We start from the raw sequence: 20,736 nt of genomic DNA, 5'->3' as shown, positions 1-20,736 counted from the left end.
TGATTTTCATTCTGGTTGTAGGAAGGTGCTTTCTACTTGACCTCTCTTCAGTTATTGTTGGCACGGTGTGGTCTTTTTTCTCTAGCCAGCCACCATCTTGCTGGCACAGTGTAATCTTTCTTCCCTAGCTGGCCACCGTCTTGCTGGCATGGTGTGTCCCTTCTTCCCTGTCTAGCCACCGTCTTTCTTGTCTTCTGGTTAAAGCAACCATGCTCTGAGATAGGAGAAGAGGCTCTTTTAGTAAAGACAGAATGAGCTAAGCACAGGCATATGAAATCTGGAGTAAGATAGGCGGTGATTTTAACCCAGACTCTGCTGACCACTGGCTCTTTGAACTTGAGTGGTATTTTTTCTGTTTTTCTCTCTCTGTTAAAGGGTGTTATGTAATAGCAGCCCAACAAAACTGGCTTGTAGATGATGCTCCTGAGGGCTTTCTTTTCCTTCCTCGTGGAGTATTTTTACATTGAGTGAGGCAGTCACAGCAAGGCCCTCGTGCTATAGGAATTAGCAGTCGCTGTGCTATAGTTGTTTGTGTCTGTGTCTTCCCTTCCTCTCCGCTGTCCTCCTTCTGTGCTCTGTGGTCTCTTACCTTTAAAAAACATTGTGATAGGAAGATGTTTAGTCAGTGAGATAAGCAATTCCTTCTCCCAGTACTGACACAAAGGACTTTCACTGGCCTACAAGCTTTGGTAGTAGCAACTTCGCACTGTGAGCTTCAACCCCCATAAAACCTCGATTATATGAGCACTAGGCAGCTCTTCTGTTGGCAACATTGCAGGTCAAGGCCGGTTCTGTCTTTAATCTCATCTGCTGGACCCTTACTTGCCAGACATTTTATGCATGATGTCATATAACTATCAGAACAGCCTTGGCTATCAGGTTATCAACCACTGAGACTTCGCTGAAGGTCACACAGCCAGCAAAGGTCATAGTTGACATTTGAATCAGGTTCTGCCTGCATGTAGGTTTGTGCTTGAATGGGGTGGTTCTCCTGTCTCTGAAAAACTAAGGAATCCCAAGGTCCAACAAGGTATTGGAGCAGCCTGCGGGGCTGCAGACCTGCGTTGGAATCTGTCATTGCCCTATGGGGGCTTGTAAAGGGTGAGTTGAAGGCAGTTATAACTATGACACCACAAAGCAGCAATGTCAGACCATGACCTTTCGTCTCTTGCTATTCTAGTGTTGATTGATAGATTACATTTCCAAAGATGACATCAGTAATTCATGCTTTATTACTCCTGAATTAGTATAATGCTTCAAATCATCTTGTTGTAATTCAGCGTAATTATCTGTAATTAAAAATAAATTCCTGTAGGGTGAGAATATTAATTCCTATTCAAATCTCTTTATTTCAGTGTGGCTGTGAATGAGCCAATGCCTGACTCTTAGGCAGCCGTGCTGAGCACTTCCTGTGGAGGTAACTTTAGTCTAATGTGTTTGTACTTTGTACTCTTTTCGTGAGCTCCAGAACTCCTCCGACAGTTTGACTTCCTTGATGTTCTGACAGGTACTAGCTTTCTATGTTATTGTTTTGTCTGATTAGTTCACTTGAAGATTCTGATGAGAACCAGGCAGAGCATTCAAGGGCAAAATTCATTCAGGCATATACAGCTAGACTGCATAGAATTTCAGGAGAACCAGGCTTCCCCCAGGACTGGGCCTCATCTGCCAGCAGCAGCCACGCCGCTGGGGGCTGAGGCCCAGCAGTCTGGTTTTAACCAGTCCTTCAGTGTCTCTGATGGCTCGAAGTTTAACAGCTCCTCCCTGGGGAGGAATGGAGAATCCTGCCCCGGCAGATGCTCGGGAATATGCTGTAAGCAAGCCATCACTGACCTTAGAAAGGGTAACAGATCTTTGCAGCTCGGAACTTGTTGCCTTCTCTGGGTCTCGACACCTGCTTCCTGATGCAGACCAAGTGTCCTTTCGCTCCTGTGGGAGCAAAGAGGAGGCTGGTGGCACGATCATCTTCCAGGTGTCAGGGTGGAGAACCAGCTGGGGACGCCCCCAGGGAAATGCTCCCAGGTGTCTGAAAACACTGAAGCAGATCCAGGAGGTGGTAGAAAAGGGGGACTTCTCACACAGGGTACATACCGATACTGAACTGGCGGCACAGCCCACTTGTGGCAGCCTGGGAGACCTCTGTGGAGGCGGGCTACAGTACGATGACAGATAAGGCAATTCGGAGCTCAGAGTGTCTAGAAATCCACCTCCAGAGTTGGTTTCTAAATGTTTCCATGTAAGAAGCTCTGTGTCTCAGCCAGATAATTAAAGCTGGTGTTTTAGCTATGTTTCCATGCTGAAGTTTTATTATGTGAGAAAGACATTACTAAGATCCATAAAGAAGTTCTCACCTAAGCCTGAATGTCCCTTGAGTAAATGTCTCAGCACACACATTTAACTGCCATAATTAATCACCACATGGTCTCCATGAGGGCATGAGTTTTAGTGCATGTATTTGGGTGGTACATGAGTACATTATAAATGTATTATCTCGTTGAAAATTTGAAGCAGTGCAGAGAAATCTGACCTGTAAAAAGCAGGGCACCATGCATTCCTTTCTGAGCCACATAGTAATAATTCCTCTTCTTCATATAAAAAGGGGTGTCTGATTGCATCTGACAAGGTTGGGAAAGTGAACACTTGTGACTTGCTTCCCTGGTCACACAGGCTATGCTCTGTTCTCTGCCTGCTTGTTTCAAGGTCTGTTAGGGTCAGCGAAAATGAGTGATTCCATTCTGAGTATTATCAGTGGAGAGTGACCTCCTTATTTTCTGGGTGAATTATCTGTGTGTATGCTCTAACCCCCTGCCCACGCCCCAGTGCAGCCTTTTCTATCAGTCTGTTATTTTGATACCCTTCTGTTGAGTCCCCGTATTTCCTCATGGGCTTACTGCTCTTATGCTGAGGGTCGGTGCTCTTTCATATCCTTACGAAGAATTCAACTTTCTTCTATTTTTGTCTTTCCCAGTTGTGATTCACACACCCTCGTTCTCAGAGCAGAGCAGGGCAGAACACTTTCTGTCTCTTCCAAGTCCTAGCCAAAATCTTACCCTTTCGCTCTGGGTTGCCTCCCCTATCCCAGCACCGGTTGGTTTCAACCATTTCCTGCTGATACCAACTCACTGAGTACATGAACTTCCGCTATTATCAACTGTGTGGCTCGACGGGGCTTCTAATAAGACAGCAACAATGAGCATCTGATCATGTTTTTGCTTCTACCACCCGATCCCTCCACTTCTAAAGGCAACTAACTTGGTAGACCTTAGGCAGACATTTATAGGAATCCAGTGTCTACCAGGCTTGTAGCCTATGAGGTAGCCTGACAGAAACACTGTACCCCAGTCAAGTTGGGAAATGGTTAACTTGGCCAGCTAGAATTCATCTTTGAGGCAATTGAAACGCAGACGTTGGCCAGTGCCCACTAACTGTGTAAGCAGAATCCAAGAAGAAATGAGCATGAAAAGGCTGGAATCTGACAGAGCCAAGACTTCCTAAAGGAGAAGCAGCATGGGGGGAGGGGAGGGGAGCTCTGAGGTGTTTGGTGGACTAGCCTTGGATGCCTTTGATTCACCTCCAATACCTTCAGGACCCCAAGATTTCCCTTTGCAGCCAACAAAGGCAAGCAGAGCCAGAGTCGGGACTCACTCTCCAGGGTACTTTCCTTCCATTGATCTACACCTCAGCTTTCTAAAGCCCTTTCCTATAGCCTTCCTTGGCAGAAGCCACACTCATCTCCCTCCCACATTAAGCAGCTCTGTGTACAGCGGGGTTATATCCAATGTCATGTATGAAGTTTTGGCTTCGGGAACTATATTGCCAATGTGACTGAACAGAAGCAGCAGTGTGACCAGAACTGAGAAACACCCAGCTCTTCCCCAACCCCAACCCTTCCGAGCATCTGGTTTGCTTCACAGACATGTGTGAGGGAAAAATACTTCTAATATTTCTAAGTTTTGGAAAGGAGCTTCTCCCACTGCCAGAGGTTACACTCACTGACCAACGCTAAGGAAGGGGCCGGTCAACTCCACATCATTGACTGCAACCTTAGCTCTTCCTGGTCAGTCTGTGCCTGTATTGCTGTCTGACCCCTGATGCCATTTGGTTCTACACTCAGTGGTAGAGACAGAGTGATGGAGTCCGTGCCTATGGAAGATCAGAACTGGAGAGGAGATTCAGAAAGAGCTTCGAGCGATGGTCACCCCGCAGCGTAAGTGTACGCGGTTAGGAAGGAACCCTTGCTGGTTCCCATGAAGCCAGGGTCAGAAGGGAGGACAGGAGAGGAGCAGATTGCGATCAGGTTGGGTAGGAAACATTCACAGTAGTCAGTGATGAGAAGCCAAGCAGCACCACAGCAGCTTTAGAGAAGTAAAACTGGCAGCAGCTGCCATGGCTAGAGTTACAGAGAGAGCTACGGAAGAGGGCGTTGAAGGGGTAAGTTGAAAATAAGAGAGAAAGGAGATGAGTTCAGTAGGGAAGTGCGTGTCTATGACAAACCTCTTCAGGGATGATGGAGAGTTCTGCGGGGAGGTGGGAGGTGGCAGGGTGGGGGGTGGGATGTTGGGGGTTGGGGTGGCAAGACAGGTTTTCCCACCATAGAGAGAATGGCTGCCTCTGAGATGTGTGAACTCTGAGTTTGGTTCAGATTTAGGCTTTTCTTTCAAAGTGGGTGGAATCTGAAAAAAATGTAGACTTACCAATGGTGGCAGTAACCACGTCCCCGTGGTAGTTTGGTTTTTTTGTTTGTTGTTGGTTTATCACTGTAGCATTGCTTTCTTCTTCTCCATGTCTTTAGGAATACCACATATGAGATGATCACTCAAAGTTTATGTGAAGAAACTTGATTCCCAGAAAACTGCATGTAATCGTCACTGAGCGTTATTTGTGAGGTATGCATGTAATCACTGAGAATCTTACCTTCTGTCTATAAATCCCACATGCCTCAACCCACAACTTTGAAGACTGAACTTCATTCAAGACCTCAAGATATACTTTGCCCATGCTCTGCGCCCTGACCTCCCTAGGAGTCTAACCAAATGCATCCACTTCTGTCTCCCGAGATTCTAGGCTGCACACAATCCCTGTTAGTGAATAGCCACTGAACAGCTCTGGAGGAAACCGGGAAAGATTTCAGATGCCCTCATTTGAAATAGCACACCTTCCTTCTGCTGTCTTCAGTTGTTCCTTGCCTCCTAGTCCTGAGTTCCATAAGTTACATGGTATTTTTGCCTCCCTAGCTTACTTTCTATTGAGAGCACCAGAATGTCACTTCACTGGGAGTGGCCATTTTGTGTTTAGTCCCCAAGTCTGGCACATCTCAATCTCTTCTTTCTAGTCAGCATCTTCTATCTTCTTCCAGAATCAGCCTCCTTTGCCTCCAGCACCTCCTAGAACACTCAGCTGTGCAGTTTCTGTGTTTACAGTTTAGCACGGGTTCGTCATATTTACTTGAAGGGGAAGGTTTCAATTATGCCGCAGCCGGCTCACTCTCTTAACTCCCACTCACTACCCGCTCTCCTTCACCTAGACTTCTAAATCTTAGTCAACTTCGTGGAAGGAAGACAATAAAAGATCCTTCTGGGTTGGACCAATTGTGTGACTCTTTGCAAATAAGAACTAATTGTCTAAAAGAGAAATTAAACTCTGAGGGCAGCAAGAGATTAGTAGGAATATTGCATCAGCAACCTGGGCAGCTGCAAAGATGTTTTAACTGCAGAGAGAATTTAACTTTCCAGAAGAGGCCCGGGGAAGGGAAGTGATCTTCTCAGGATCACTCAACTAGCTAATGGAGGTCCTCTTCATTCCTAGACAAGACCCTACAGGAAAACCTTTCTCCTTTGGTTTTTGGTTTCTACTACAACAATGTAGACATATCTACGTAGTCATATCTATGTAGTCAGTCATATCTATGTGTAATGTAGTCACGTGTGCGTTACACCCACCTGGATGTTCCGAAACAGAATCTCTGAGGTTAGAGCAGAGAGGACAAGGTCTGGTCTCAGGTTCTCCCTTGTCAGACTCTGCACTTTCCGCATGTTTTGTTAACAGTGAAGAAAGGCCCTGGTGGTTCTCCTATGTTTTCATAGTGGAAACTAAGGCTCCATCTGGAAAGAGAGGCATGTGAGTGCCAGGCTGCTGCCCACGGCTCCAGGCCTGTGTCTTTAAGAAGAGCTCAGCAAACCTAGTAGCTGCTTTTGTTTGTATGTTGAGGTGGAGGAGGAGCCTGGCTGGAAGCAGTACCTGAAGCCTGTGGGCGTTCTCTGAGGAACTGTGAGTCAGGCCTGCACATGGCCAACTGGAGTCCTTGACGTAGTTGGAAATGATTCAGGGGCACAGCTGAGACCTCAGAATGCCAGGCTATGAGAGGAAACCACAATCCCTGGCACAGAGCTGGCCCAGTGTGGATGACAGGAGGTCATCTTGACTTGAGCAGTAGCAGAGTCACCACTGGCAGCAAAAGAGATGGAGGCAGGATTGCTTTCCGTGGAATCAGGTCCGTGTGCGAGTACACAGAAAGCCCTGGTGTTAGGAGCCAGTGGTCCAGGATACATGCTTAAGGGACTACCAAGACTTGATTATTTGGCTGGATGTACTGGAGGGTAGCTACCCACCTGTCTGATGCATAAGGTGGCAGATCTAAACCCTTGACTATGTTTAGAGGTTGGACACATAGCTTCTGTAGGTAAAGTGGAGGCCTTAACTAGAGTCTTACTTGAAAGAAGAGGAGTTAATACTAGAGCTGTCTCCAGCCTTTCCTTCATCTTGATCCTCCCAGAAAGTAAAATAACTGGCCTCTTTTCCCTTGCAGATGCCGAAGTTTGGGCAGAGCTCACAAATATGTTGATTTCATGTCTCTGTTTGCACTTGAAGCCATGCTGTTGGGCAGACAACACAAACGAAGTAGGTGAAGAGGCAGGCCGTCTGTCATTCAGAGTTTGCAGGCATCTTCAGATTTGGGATCTGCATCTGCACACTCATGTAGAAACCAGAGTCACAGGGCAGAGAATGGGCTTCAATAATGACAGGAAGGTTCCTGGAGGAGGCCAAAAGGCAGATGCAGACAGAAGAGTTGCCCTCCTCCACATAGGCCAGGGAGCACAGGGCACGTGATAGAGAGCACTTTTACTGGTGTGTTTGTTGTCTCGGGTCTTTCACACATTCTCGTTGGGAAGCTGATATTGAGAGAGGGTGTCTTTGACTAAGTGGCTAATCCATGGAGAAGGGGTTGCAGTGAGGTAAGTGCCAAAGATCCCTTGGCAACACTTCCTGCCTGTGATTCTGTGGTCCAGACTCAGGAGGCGGCAGTGGATGAGTGCTTCTTGAGTTGCAAGAAACAAAGCATACAGCGGAGGGCATTCTCTCAGATGAGGTTCCAGGATGATTAGAAATGGAGCAGGCTGGGGCTGGGGGTGACATGACTTTTAGGACTTCCAGTCTCCATGTGCACGCATTGCACCGTGGCGTCTCCTGAGGCTGCTCAGCCAGCCTTGAGTCCTGTTGCTCCTGATCTGTGATCTTCAGCTTCTCTTCTCAACATCTTTGTTTTAATAGACTTCTCTCCAGTACATCTTCTGTTTAATTGTAGTTTTCGATTTCTAACCATTTTGACTTGCCCTTGACTGGAGATGACTAAAGCTGCTCACTGCCTTACCTTTCAGTCTTGACCCCTATAACAAACAGACGGGGCCTTTGTGTATTTCTCAATTTAAAATCCTGTAGATGGGAATATGAGTGGCACAGTGGACCCCTCTTTGAACTCACCTCTTTGAACTCACCAGGCATGTGTCTACTTCTGGCCAAATCATTTGAGGACAGAGGTAATGAGGAGACACCTAGATGTGCTTATTCCAATGAGGACTCTTGATGGGGGAAGTCCTTCTGTGTATATGTCTCTCTTATTGGTTGATATATAAAGCACTGTTGGCCAATGGGGAAGCAAGATAAGTGGAACTAGGAGTCAAAGAGGATTCTGGGAAATGTATTCAAGAGTAGGGGTCTCCATGTGATCCCAGAGGAGAGTGTGCAAGTCTGGCTTTCTCGGTAAGATAAGACCTTATAAAATATATATTAGTAATTATGTGTTACTAATTAAGTCAGAGCTAGCCATTAAGAAACCATAGCAAACGGCCAACAGCTTCATAATTAATATAGTGTCCTGTGTGTTCATTTGGGACTGATGCAGCTCAGGGACCAGAGTGGTGGGGAGAATGCTCGTTAGAGACTCTGGGCAGAATGATACTTACAAAGGACTTAAATGAACTTTGTTTTATCATGGGTAGTCAAGACTTGAAAAGCTAAGTTAAAACAAAATCATAGGTAAATGCCATACATTTAGTTGTTGTGATTAGACACTTAGAATATGGAGACATTTTGAAGTGGCTTTGGTAGACTATGCAGGACAAAATGCAATATTTATAAAATGAAGAATAAATTGGTTAAATAATAAGGAGATCAAAATACTGAATTTGGGGGAAATCAAATTAGAAAATGGTAGTGAAGGGAGAGGAGCGAGAGAAGAGAAATGTCAGAATTCAGGCAGTGGATCAATTTGGAACACATGCCCTGACCATGAGCAAGTAAAAATACAGATATAGCAATGCCAATTTAGACCTCAGTGTACGGAAACCAGCAGAATATTTTGTAGTTCCAGCATTGGAGAAATCCTAATGTGTTTGTAAGAAATACATCTGGGTCTCAAGGAAACACCAACTCTGAAGTATTTCTGCACAGGTAAAAGTGTTACTTCTGCACAGGTGTGCACCTATGTAAGGTGAGGAAGCAAATGACCACACACAGTAGGGTCTTCTGAGTTGTTATTTCCAATGCAAGGGGTCCCGTGCTTCATTCTGAGTGACCTGAACTCAGTCTTATATTCCTATACTATTGACTAATAGAGTGTGGTGGTGTAGTTTCCAGGAATACATGAAACTTGATCATATATTCCAATTTCAAGAAACGTGACCCTGGAGGGATTTGAATTTCTGTCAAGTGGTGTCTTCACAATTTCTTTAATTGTACTTTGTATTATTTGACCCTTTAATAGAAAAGATAGCACATTTTGCTGACATTTCCTGTAGTCTCCATATCTTTTAAAGAAGAGGAGAAAAGGGAATAAAGATATTTAAGAGACTTGGAGATGAGGGTGAAAGAAAATAAATAAAAAGGATGTAAAATAATAGTTGGATTCCTTTTAATTCCTTGAAATTTAGAAAAAGAAGGGCTGAGGATTGACTTTTAAAATTAAGCCTGGAAGTCAGGGGCAGCAGATGGGTGGATCTTTCCTTTATTCCAATGCTACAATTAAAATCAGAGAGAAAAATGGGGTTGCTGAAACTATTGGCAAGTTGATTGCCAAGCAACCGATCGAATTGCAAAAGGCCAAGCTAATTCACTTTCCTTAACAACAAAATAATTGGGCTCTGTCTGAACTATGTGAAATTATCTCCATTTTAAAGACACCAAATGAGTTTGATTACTCAGTCATCAATTCACTTCTCAACACAAGCTTGTTATAGCAGCTAAAGTAGTTGGTCTTGGACCAAAAATGTCTTACTGGGGTACCATGAAAGTACCCAGAACTGAAACTCTCATGAAAGCCAGTCATGGAGTTTGCTTGTAGAGTGCAGTGGCAGAGAGGTGGATAGTAGCTAGCTTTGGCCTTAGAATTTGTAGGAGATTCATTCAGAAATCTGCTCTACTGCACTCTTGATGATAACTACCGAGGGTGGGCACAGATTTCACAGGCCTGGGGCACCATCCCTCACAAGAACCCTCCCTCTCTTCATACATGGCCACAGTGTCCTGGATCTCCAGGTTACCTGATCTCAGACCCGGTGACTTAGTTCAGGGTGTCAGGGTACCACCCTCTCACGTGCAATACCTTGCTAGCGTGCTCAAAAAACTTGGGGAGTGCTGAACCCATAGTACAGTCACATGACAAAGGATGCCAATCATGACCAGGATACTGGGAAGAGTGGGGGGGGCAAGGCAGAGAGACAGACAGAGACAGAGAGGCTAGGGCCAGGTCGGGGAGAGTTCCAGACATGTAGTTACCGAGCCTTTTCCCCACAGAACTGTTTGTGTCACCCTTCCAGCATAGCCAAGTGTTCACCGACTAGGAATCCCATCCAGGCTTTGGTGTATGGGATTATTTTGTTTGTTGTTTTGGTTTGCCTGTGCACGTGTGTTTGCATGTGTGTGGGCAGGCGCATGCGGGTGAGCATGCATGTAGAGGCAGAGGTTGATATTTGGTGTCTTCCTTCACAGCTTTCCACCTTACACACCGAGGCAGAGTCTCACTTGTGACACAGTCTAGAGGTCGCGAGTGTGCTCATCTTCTCTGCCAGTTAAGGAATTAAAGGGCAGGGAAACTCTCAGTGTGACAGGAAGCAGCAGAGAAGTCTCAAACACCATAGACAGAATCAGCCGTTGAAGAAAGGTGTTATTGGCAGTGAGGAACCATAGACACAGCAGGCACGTGGGGGGGGGGGGAATGACTTTCTTCAAAGCCAATGGGGCACATAGGACTCAGGAGTCTGGAAGCTCCAGTCTTTTCTCAGGAGTGGGTTTTCTTAAAGTCTCTGAAGGGTTTTCCTCCCCTAATTTATCGCTGGTCAGTTTGAAGGAAGACGGGATGGTTGACTGGCCCACAAAGGTTGTGGAACTGTCCTGAGCGGGCCTCGAACTTGCTGAGCCAGTCTACGGGCAGGCAGGCTGCTGACGGGAGACAAAAGCCTGCAAGGCTTCGCTTGAAGCTGCCTCAGATCCCCAGAGTGAGGAAAGAGGCTTGCTGTCTTGGAACTTTTCCCCCTTGAATTACCCAGCCTTGGCCCCTCTCCCTATCCATCTTCCAGGAAAATCCGTGTAATTCATAGACTTGAACCCAGAGCTCACTGATGAGCTGGTCTATCTGTCCAGCTTGCTCTGGGCATTGCCTGTCACTCTCCACTTCCTGAGCACTAGGATTATGGGTAGCTGTAATCCCCCTTTCATCTCCTGTATTTACACGGCTTCTGGGGACCCAAACTCCACTCTTGATGCGTACATGGCAAATCCCTTACCTGTTGAGCCATTTTTCCAGCCAGTGTGAGAGTACTGGGACTCTCACACTGCAGATACGATGGGCTGGACCACTAGCCGCATGTAAGGAAGGCTAGGCTGTGGTCATGCATCACTCCACCAGACTAAGCCAAGCAAGACTCCGAGGAGTGTTACTTCTGTTGAGGCTGGAGCTTCCCACACTGCTGCTGAGGCTGTCAGGGTGCGGAGCACAGCATCTCGCGGTGGCTCTGTCTCCCAGTCGGCCTCCCCCCCCCCCCCCCCTCGCTCTGCCCCCACCAGGTTTCCCTGTAGCCATCCCTCTTCCCACAGAGTTCCAAGACAAGAACGCTGCTCTTTGCTCTTGCCCTGCCTGGATTTTGATTCACCTGATCTGTGTCCTACGAGAGACAACAGTGGAATATTTACCTAAACCCCGACCCCCCCCAGAAAAACCCTCCTCCCAAATACTTCATCATGCCAAGGCTGCTTGTGCTCACCTGTACCATTCTCATCATAACTTTGTCATCGAGACCCAAGAACAGGAGCCCAGCAGCGCTCACGGGAAGCAGCCCTAGGCGGGTACACAGGAAGGAGGAAGGAAGCAGGCTCCACAACTTAGGCAGGAGTGACCCCTCCCCCACTGTGCAGTGAGGAAGGGGAGGAGCAGAGAGGAGGAAGGGGAGGAGCAGAGGGGAGGAGCAGAGAGGAGGAAGAGCAGGAGACAGGGGCCTTCCTGTAGATCCCTGAGAGGCCAAGCCACTGCTGGTCAGCAAGAAGCAGTTACAGCATGGCCTTGTGGGGAGACCGGTGGCTGTGACAAGTCAAGGTTAATGTTCAAAGCCAGAATTGTGAAGGAAAGACAGAGCAGCAGTGACAGCCCGGCCCCCCAACCTCTCCCCTTTGCAGATACACAGAGCAGGAAGAGCCCTGAGCCAGAATGGGAAAAGCATAAACTCAACTCTTGCTGAGTTAAGGGAGTCTGTCGTCATGGAGACAGGGACAACTCCTGCCTCTTCTCTCAGCCTCTGAGATGCGGTCCAGGGTGGTTCGATGTCAGGAGACTTGGATTTGAGTCCTGACTGTCAGTTGTGAGATGTGTGGGGCTGGGTGAGCAGCCTGACCGTGCTCAGCCAGTCCGCCATGCACACCATGAAGACAGAATTACCCAGTCCACCATGCACATCATGAAGACAGCATTACCCAGTCCGCCATCCACGCCATGAAGACAGCATTACCCAGTCCATCATGCACGCCATGAAGACAGCATTACCCAGTCCGCCATGCACACCATGAAGATAGCATTACCCTGTGCCTCCGTTGTGAGGACTGAGGCAGTGCCACTTGGAGTATTGAGAACATTTCTCATCCCCATCCTTTTCCTCTGGCCCTGGTATCTCTGTTTCTCCAGTTCCCAGTGACCCGTCTGTACCCTGACCATTGCAGGCCCCCTTATCCACCAGTGTGAGGAACCCAGAGTGAAGGACTAGCTAAGGGTACTGCCAGCGTCTTGTTTCTTTGTTTTACAGCTTTTCCATATTAAATGATTGAGTTTTCTTTTCCATATAATATGAGTGAGTTTTCTTAGAAGTCTTTATATGTTAGACTTGCCAAAAATACTTGGGGGCAGAGATGGTTTGAATTTAAGTTTTTGAATTTGGGGATATTTACATATCCATAATGAGACGTCTTGGGGGTTAGACCAAGTGGAATCCCAAACTTGGCTTAATGTTTCATGTACACAGTTTGCACAGCCTTGAGGTCCTTTTATGCAATATTTTCAGTGTTCTCTTGTTTTGACTGCAGCTTGTCCCGTGAGGTCAGGTGTGGAATTTTCCATTTATAGTGTCAGGTTGGAGCTCAGAAGGCTTTGGATTTCAGAGTTTGGGGTACGGGTAAACAAACATGGAATGGCCACTGGCTGAGGAGGCAGAGGGACACAGAGCTCCCCAGGAGGCTGGTGCTGTCTCTGCTTACCCTTGACTGAATGCCTCTGCTATGCGTGTACTTCAACAGTGGGTACAAAATCAATTCCTCATCAAGGCCATAAAATCCCTAAGATCAGCCTTGGAGCTTCCTCTGCCCGTCTCCCCATAGCTCCATTTCCTTCCAGTCTTTGTGAATGACACCTCGGCCGGAAGGAAAGGAAGGTTTAAGGAGGCCCCTGTAAGGCAGTCCAGAGGGCGATGGGTATCATGTCATCTGAAACACTTTCCTTCCTGGCAGCCAGTGGACATGGTCAGTCTGGCCTCTGTAAAGTTAGTAAATTGCCCCAAGACACCAAACCCTATAGGGCAGACTCTAAGACGTTTTCACTAAGTGGTCTTTGCTGTTACGTTTTCCTTTGATCCCACTTGCCCTTTTCCACATTTGAAAACTTAAAAACAAAGTTCTAGAGAGAGGATAATGCATACCAAACATCTAATAATCTTTCGCAAAACATTTCAACATTTGCAAGAGGAAAATCCGAGCTAGTGGGAAGGCTCAGCCGGGAAAGGCACTCTCTTCCAAGCCAGCATGACCTGGGCTCAATCTCTGTGACACTGTGTGGTTGTCTGACATTCGTATGCATGCCGCTGCATAGGTGTTTCCCCTATGCTAAAGACATACAAAAAATTAAAGTTTCTTTTAAAAGGTAAAGTGCAGCTTTGTGGATGGTGTATCATTACCTCCTGTTTGTGTAGGTTAGCCAGTAAACACGTTTCAGCAAGCAAGCGACTCGAAGAGCTCTGGGAGAAAGTTTTAGCTCAAACAAGCTGGGCTGAGAAGGTCTATGGAGCCTCCTGGCAATCCTTCTCCCGTAATCGTCTGTGCTCAGAGGTTTCTGTGGTCTAATTCATCTTAACAAAGATCCTGAAGTCCCAGGGAAGGCTTATTATGTGACAGTCACCCAGTGATTTACATAGGGTAGCTATGGAAGTCTCACAATCTCTCTGTGGGCAGGGCACTGTCCTGCATTGCAGAGGAGGCTGTCAGTCACCCACTTGTGTAAAGAGAAGCCTTCTGGCCAGCCTGGTTCCAGAGCCACATCAGTCCCAAATAAACACACAGGAGGCTATATTAATTATGAAGCTGTTGGCCTTGCTTGTTTCTTACAGGCTAGCTCTGACTTAAATATTTATCCCATAATTGTTAATCTAAGTATTTCTCTTACCGGAGAACTTTCTGGGCTTCTTATCCCTATGGCAGTTACATCTTGACTCCCTGTGTTTCTCCTACCCAGAGTCCTCCTGGACTCTTAGTCCCACCTACCTTGCTTCCCTATTGGCCAGCAGTGCATTATTGACATATACACAGGACTTCCCCCATCACACCTGCATGCTCAAGGCCGCACAGCTAGCCAGTGATGGAGCTCTAGCAGAAACCTAGGCAACAAGGCTCCAGGTCACATTTTGCACACTCAACTTGATGCCACTGTTTCTTTCCCTGACCAAACTAATTTGCATACCATAATCTGAAAGTGTCATGTCCCCCATCCTTGGCCATCTCTGTGTGCTACACCAGTCTCTTGAGGTTCTTGTATCAAATGCCAATGGTTCAGAATTCTCATCCAGAAATGACACGATGTTTCCCCAGGAATGGGGGATCATGAATGTGGACTTTTAGCTCAGACACAGTCCAACCCACATTTAGCCCCTTCCCACGATCTTCACTAGGAAACCTGCAGAAAAAGAGGCATCTGGCAGCCCCCTTGCCTACCTTCACTTGGTCCCTCCCACATTTTCTTAAAGCAGGGTGGAGATGGCTTGTCTGTGACGTTGCACACTCAATTCGAATCACTATCTTAGAACAAGTGGGGAGACAGGAAGACAAGGGTCCACAGCAGAACACAGAAACCACTGCTTAGCACAGAGAACAGGGCAAGTGGGGCGTGCTAACAGGCAAGCGCCAAGGCAAGGGTCAGGAAAGTTGCCCACACCAGGACCTCGGGAGTCTCTTTCTAGCAGAGCACATCCTGTAGCTTGGGGCAGTTGAGCTTGGGGCAGTTGAGCTTGGGGCAGTTGAGCTTGGGGCAGTTGAGTTTGGGGCAGTTGAACTTGGGGCAGTTGAGCTTGGGGCAGCTGAGCTTTCCTGCAATGTGGAAGTCCTAAAGTCAGCCCCGTAAGCCAGGTGCCTATGCCTGATCTGCCTGCAAAGGAAAGAAAGCAGATGCCTTGCACTGGAAAGAACTGAGGTATCGTGGAAACCTTCAGGGTAGCCTGGGAGCATTTGGTGGGCAGGACACTCTCTCCCACCCCCTTTTCCTTTCACTCCCCCTCGTCTCCCCAAACCAGGTTCTGCTCTAATGCCTCAGATTCATCTTTGAGCAGGTCACTGAAGTAACCCCATTTAGGTCACTCCTCTCTCTGAGAAGGTTCCGGTCCCACAGACAGTGCTAACGTGCAAAGTGCAAGGACCAGAGCGTCTGCTTACCTTTTGCCTGAAGGTGCTTTCTGAAGCCAGTCTCGGAGTCAGTGCCTCAGTTTCCGTCCCTCGTCCACGGTAAGGAGACCATAAGAGCTCTTATTTCATAAGGCGATGGTGAGGACTGAGGGAACTGGGACATTTGAAACACTCCCACGGGTCCTCAGAAGTGGGAGGCATGAGTTTAGCAATGTGATGGCATTGGACAGCTTCTGTCAAACCCTGTTTTATCAGGTTGACATTGTACAGAGTGGTCCTCTAAATGAGTGGGGTGATCCAAGACACTTGCAATCCTGTTCTGTAAACAGATGATAGTAGCAGGAAAATGACTACTTCTCTTTATCATGTCACCATGTCGGCCAGGACTTTCACTTGGGCTATACATGTACTTACAAACACCGCTGTCACCAAAGTCTTCAACCAAGACCCTTCCAGGCTACAGCTCCTGAGTCCTGTCCCCAGCTTCTCCTTGACAGGAATGTGCTGACAGGAAAATCTTGTGTGACCAAATCAGAAGCCCTCCCCACCCACCACCCCCCTCACGTCTGGGTACACTGGCCATAATCATTTCACAGCATTGTATGGCTAATCATAAGGCTTAGCAAATGGAAAACTGAGCCACAAATAATCTGGTTTCACCATACCTTGTGAGGGTGTGTTAATTGTTCCATTTGCTTCGACTTGATTCCAGCCCCAAATCTTGTAGGGCTCTCATGGAGGCAGCTACTGTTTATATCTTCTATCATTGTGGGCATTTCCTAAGAGTCGTGGGCAGTCTATACCCGTGTTGCCTGTTAGTTATCCCTTGTTTAAGCTTCTGAAAGAACATGAGTGTTATGGTTTGGATGTGTGGACAAGGTAGTCCCTAAGTTCACATGTTAATGCTGTCTGGAGATGGGGCCTCTCAGAGGTAATTGAGATTAGGCCAGATTATCAGGGAGGAGCCCAGTGTTATGATGGCATTTGTGGCTCTATGACAAAGGGAAGAGAGGCTTGATTTAGCATGCTTGCTCTTTCGCAACATGCCATGCCTCTCTTTCTGCTCTGCTCTGATGTGGCCAGAAGATCCACACGAGACACAAGGCAATGGAGAAGCCAGCAAGATAACTTGAATTTCCCAGGGTCTAGAACCATGATCCTATAAACCATCCTTACAGAAATTGTTCCATCTAAGACACTGTGTGTCAACAATAGTAAATGAGGTGAGACAGTACGTGTGAGCTCTTGTGAGTTCCTTAGCCTATGGCCCCACAGCTGACCTGGATGTCTTGGAAATCGAAGACTCCCGAGAAGAGGAGTTTGGTCATTTTACTTAAACTCCTCTAGGGATTGTGTGGTGAACTCTGCAAGCTTGTCTGGAAAAGAGTTCAGATGTCATGGGGAAGGATCGTGGCAGTTAAAAAGTAGCAGACAAGGAAGAATTATAGAAATCTCCCACTTTGTGCACGAAATGGGGAACTGGGGAGAGACTGACTTGAAGGAGAGAAGACGATTTTGGCTCATGGTTTCAGAGGGCTCCACCCATTTTGGTGGGGAGCACATGGCGGGATGGAAGGATCCAAAGGCAGTGAGACAGGAGGGGTGGGAAGAGTCACAGGCTTAAGGAGAATTTAGGAACCTGTGCCCTGTTAGCTGAGCACCGTAAGAGAGACATGTATATTATAATCTTCCTGGAGAGGAAAGAGACAAATAGACCCGAATGAGAAAACTGATTGGTCCACGCTGTGAAGGAGGCCTTCATGACACTAGAGGACTAGCTGTGTCGTAATGACTTTCCAAATGGAAGATCACGCTCTAACTCGGGGGAGTGGGGAAGCTAGGCTGAAGATACCACATGCTGTCTGAGCTCATCTGAAGCACCAGCAGGAACTGCAAAGGCGGAGAAGACAGGCAGGACAGCACAGGCTAGACCACGGAGGCTGCAAGGCCAGGGGTGGAGCCAGTGTTCAAGAGTCACAGGAGTCGACCAGCTGCCTGAAAAGCTTACATTAGCATTTAGGGCCTCACTCACTGTGCAGGCTTTCACAAGCGACTTGTCCTCAGTCTGACGCAGTTTCCCTGTGTAGAGTGAGAGCCACGGAAGCACCTATTGGGCAGGATTCCCGTGTGGACTAAATGTGACAGGGCATGCGCACAGGTGATCCCAGTACTCGGTGTGTGATGAAAACCCACTCAATAGCTATTGATGGCGATGACGGTGTCAGTGGCGACCATCCGTGTCCTAATGCTTCTAGAAATGTTGAAACTGAGTGTTGTACTCATCTTGTTGCTATAACAAATATTCAGGTACATAACTCACAAGAGAAGAGGATCCAATTGTTTTGGTAGCATATCACGGCAGGGGGATGCGGTGGGGAAAACCCATTCACTAGTTCCCTAGGGAGCCAAAGAATGAAAGAAGAGGGTCAAGAGTCTTTCTAGCCAGTCTAGGGGCATGTCCATTGATGGGAAATTCTGTATCTAGACCCCAACTCTTTAAATCTCTACAATATGCAATATCTTAATAGTGCCAATGGGTCATACTATGAACCATTAACCTTTCGTAGATAGTCGACATTCAAAATATAGCAAGCGGCCATAATAAACCACAAGGCCAAGGATATAGAAGATTATGTGAGGGGCAGGAAAGAAATATAATAATGTGCTGTGTGGAATTGTCAGTGAATAAACACAAAATTATGACAGAAAAGAAAACTTACAGTGATGTTTAGAGGAACTAGAAAAATAAAGAATTACTACCAATTTGTATTAGGGGGATTGTTTAAAAAAGGGTTTAAGTGTGAGAACAAGATGACCAGTTTTACAAATCAAATGATTCTTTTTTTGGGGGGTCATTGTAGGTTTGAGGAAGGCAAGGCTGGGTAGCAAGGTTGGATAGGTAAAATTACTACTTCCCAGGTGAAAAGCAGAAAGCCCTTACCCAGACCGGACTGTACCGGCAGGTGGCAGCTCAAAGAAAGGAGAATTTTTGTAGAACCCTGGGTGGTGAATGTGGCAGGCATTGGTGAAGGAAAAGAAAAAAACTAAGGGCACGCTCAGGGCTCCTAACCTAGGTGACTGGGTAGACAGTGACCCACCCATTGATACGGGAGACCTTTCCCCAAGCCTGTGTAGGAACGACCAGATGATGTTGTTTGGAAAGGCTGAGTGTGGAGACAGATGAAAATGCATGGTGCATTCGGCCTCCTTGTAGCCTCCCCGGGTGTGGCAGGTGGAAAGGTTCTGATGCTGCCGACATGATGTTAGATGCAACCATGAGACTAGGAGATGTTTCCCCGGAAAGAATGCAAGGTGAGAAAAAAAGGGGGAGGATCGAGGAAGAAACACTCAGAAAACCACCACTGAAGGAGCTGGAGAAGAAAACTATCCGCGTGTCAGAGGGAAAGATGGAAGAGTGTGAGGTGTGTTGGAAACTAGAATAGAGTTTGAAGACGTGAGCGATGAGCCTTCTCGCATACCATCTGTCCATCCACTAAGCAAAGACAGGGAAGGGGCTAAGTGGGTTAGCAAGGAGGAGGGGATAGAAAGCACAGAGTGCCAGACAGGAGGAGGAGTCAGGCAATCAGACCGTATCTGAGACAGTCTGAGTCAATCTGAGACAATCCGAGAAAAGGAAAAGTGGAAAGAGTCAAGAAGGAAGGGAGCAGAAGAGAGTTCCAGAGTGTGACAGTGAGTTTTATTGTTAACTTGACTGGATTTACAGCCACCTGGGAGGCGGGTATTGGGTGTTTCCTGAGAAGTTTAGACTGAGGACGGAAAGATTCATCCTAAATGTGGATGCCATCCGTGCTCTGTGTTCTGGACTGGGAAAAAAGCATAGGGGAAGCAAACAGACATCACCATTGACTTCTCTCTACCTCCTGGCTGTGGATTTGGTGTCATTGGCTACTTACTTCACTCTCTTCCTACATCATGGTACAGCTGCCACATCTCCCCTATAGTGATGGACGACAGCTCTAAACTGTGAGTCAAACTCAACGCTTTCTTCCTTCCTCAAGTGGCTTTTGTTAGGTGTTTTGTTAAGGCAATGAAAAAGGTGACTAATACATAGGGTACTTAATCTTCTTCTGCATCATTGTCATTGGTGTGTGTGTACGTGCGTGTGTGTGTATGATGTACATGTGTGTGTGATGTACGTGTGTGTGTGTGTGATGTACATGTGTGTGTGTGTGATGTACATGTGTGTGTGATGTACGTGTGTGTGTGTGTGTGTGTGTGTGTGTGTGTGTGTGTGTGTGATGTACATGTGTGGGCATGCATGCTGTGCTGCACATGTGGAGTCAGAGGGCCACTTTCTGAAGTGAGCTCTCACCTTCCACATTTAAGCAGGCTTCAGGGATTGAACCCAGGGCACCAGGCCATGCAGCCGGTGTTTTACCTGCTATGTCATATCATCAAAGCTAGCAGGAGCTTTTTATTGGACAGAAATGAACTTATGAAGGGGAGGACTCTGCAGAGGCCAAAGGAAAGGAGTAGAGCTGATGAATTAAAGTTCACGAGGAGACAGATGAGCACAGTGCCAAGAGCCTGTGCGGAAAGAAATTTAGATGGACCAGAGCGGAACTAACCTTTTGCCCACATTTTGTGAAACTCTGCCCAGAAGGTAAGTGCGTTTCAAGGCTTTGTAGATGGGCAACCTCAAATTTTGCATGTACTAATAGTAAGTTTTTAACAACGCAGAAGCACAGGCTGTGTTCCCTAAGTGAATAGTGGTGATTGTTAAGGCCTTTCTGGAAAGTTGTGAAGATTTGGAGTTCCCACTAAAAAGATGCTGAGCATGGACAAGAGATAGGTAAAACTTCAGATCCAAGGTTTGGTTGAGGAATATGTGGATCTGTGGCAAAGTCCAGTTTAGCTCCTGGGCAATGCTATTACTCTCTTTTAAGAGGTTGAGTACAGAATGAGAAATATGGCTGGACCATTCTTTCACGGCTATGTCTTGGCCTCATAGTCACAGGGAAAGTCGGAGAGTGTAAGACAATTGGAAATACTAGGCAAACACTGCTTTCAACCAGGAACACTGACAGGCTCATGACACTAACAACGACCCTCTTTGCCTTCTTGTTTACCCTTAAACGGCTCAAGGGGAAAAATGACCTCAGAAGAAATTATCATTATTATTTAACTGGATAAGACCTCATTTTCATTTTAACTCTAATTCACAATTATGAAAACCAATATGTTTAACTTTAATTGCCATCTCTTTGTCCTGGAGTTATGTTTTAGCTTAATGCTTTGGGAACCTCCCGAATCACTGAATGACCTCCCATAACAATTGAGCATTTCACGCAGGGACCT

At 46.9% G+C, this 20,736-nt stretch overlaps 1 long non-coding RNA gene across 1 annotated transcript; it reads left to right on the top strand.

The window, feature by feature from the left end:
- Positions 1-1,340: 1,340 nt before the first annotated feature.
- LOC110342302 lies at positions 1,341-5,588 on the top strand. Its single transcript, XR_002384329.2, has 3 exons — positions 1,341-1,507; positions 4,115-4,207; positions 4,793-5,588. It is a non-coding gene; the product is annotated as an uncharacterized LOC110342302 (long non-coding RNA).
- Positions 5,589-20,736: the final 15,148 nt, after the last annotated feature.

The sequence above is a fragment of the Mesocricetus auratus genome, unplaced genomic scaffold, assembly GCF_017639785.1.
Source record: "Mesocricetus auratus isolate SY011 unplaced genomic scaffold, BCM_Maur_2.0 Super-Scaffold_100011, whole genome shotgun sequence".
Lineage (NCBI taxonomy): Eukaryota > Metazoa > Chordata > Mammalia > Rodentia > Cricetidae > Mesocricetus > Mesocricetus auratus.
Note: the sequence above shows the minus strand (reverse complement) of the source record. Positions and strands in the feature narration are given on the sequence as shown.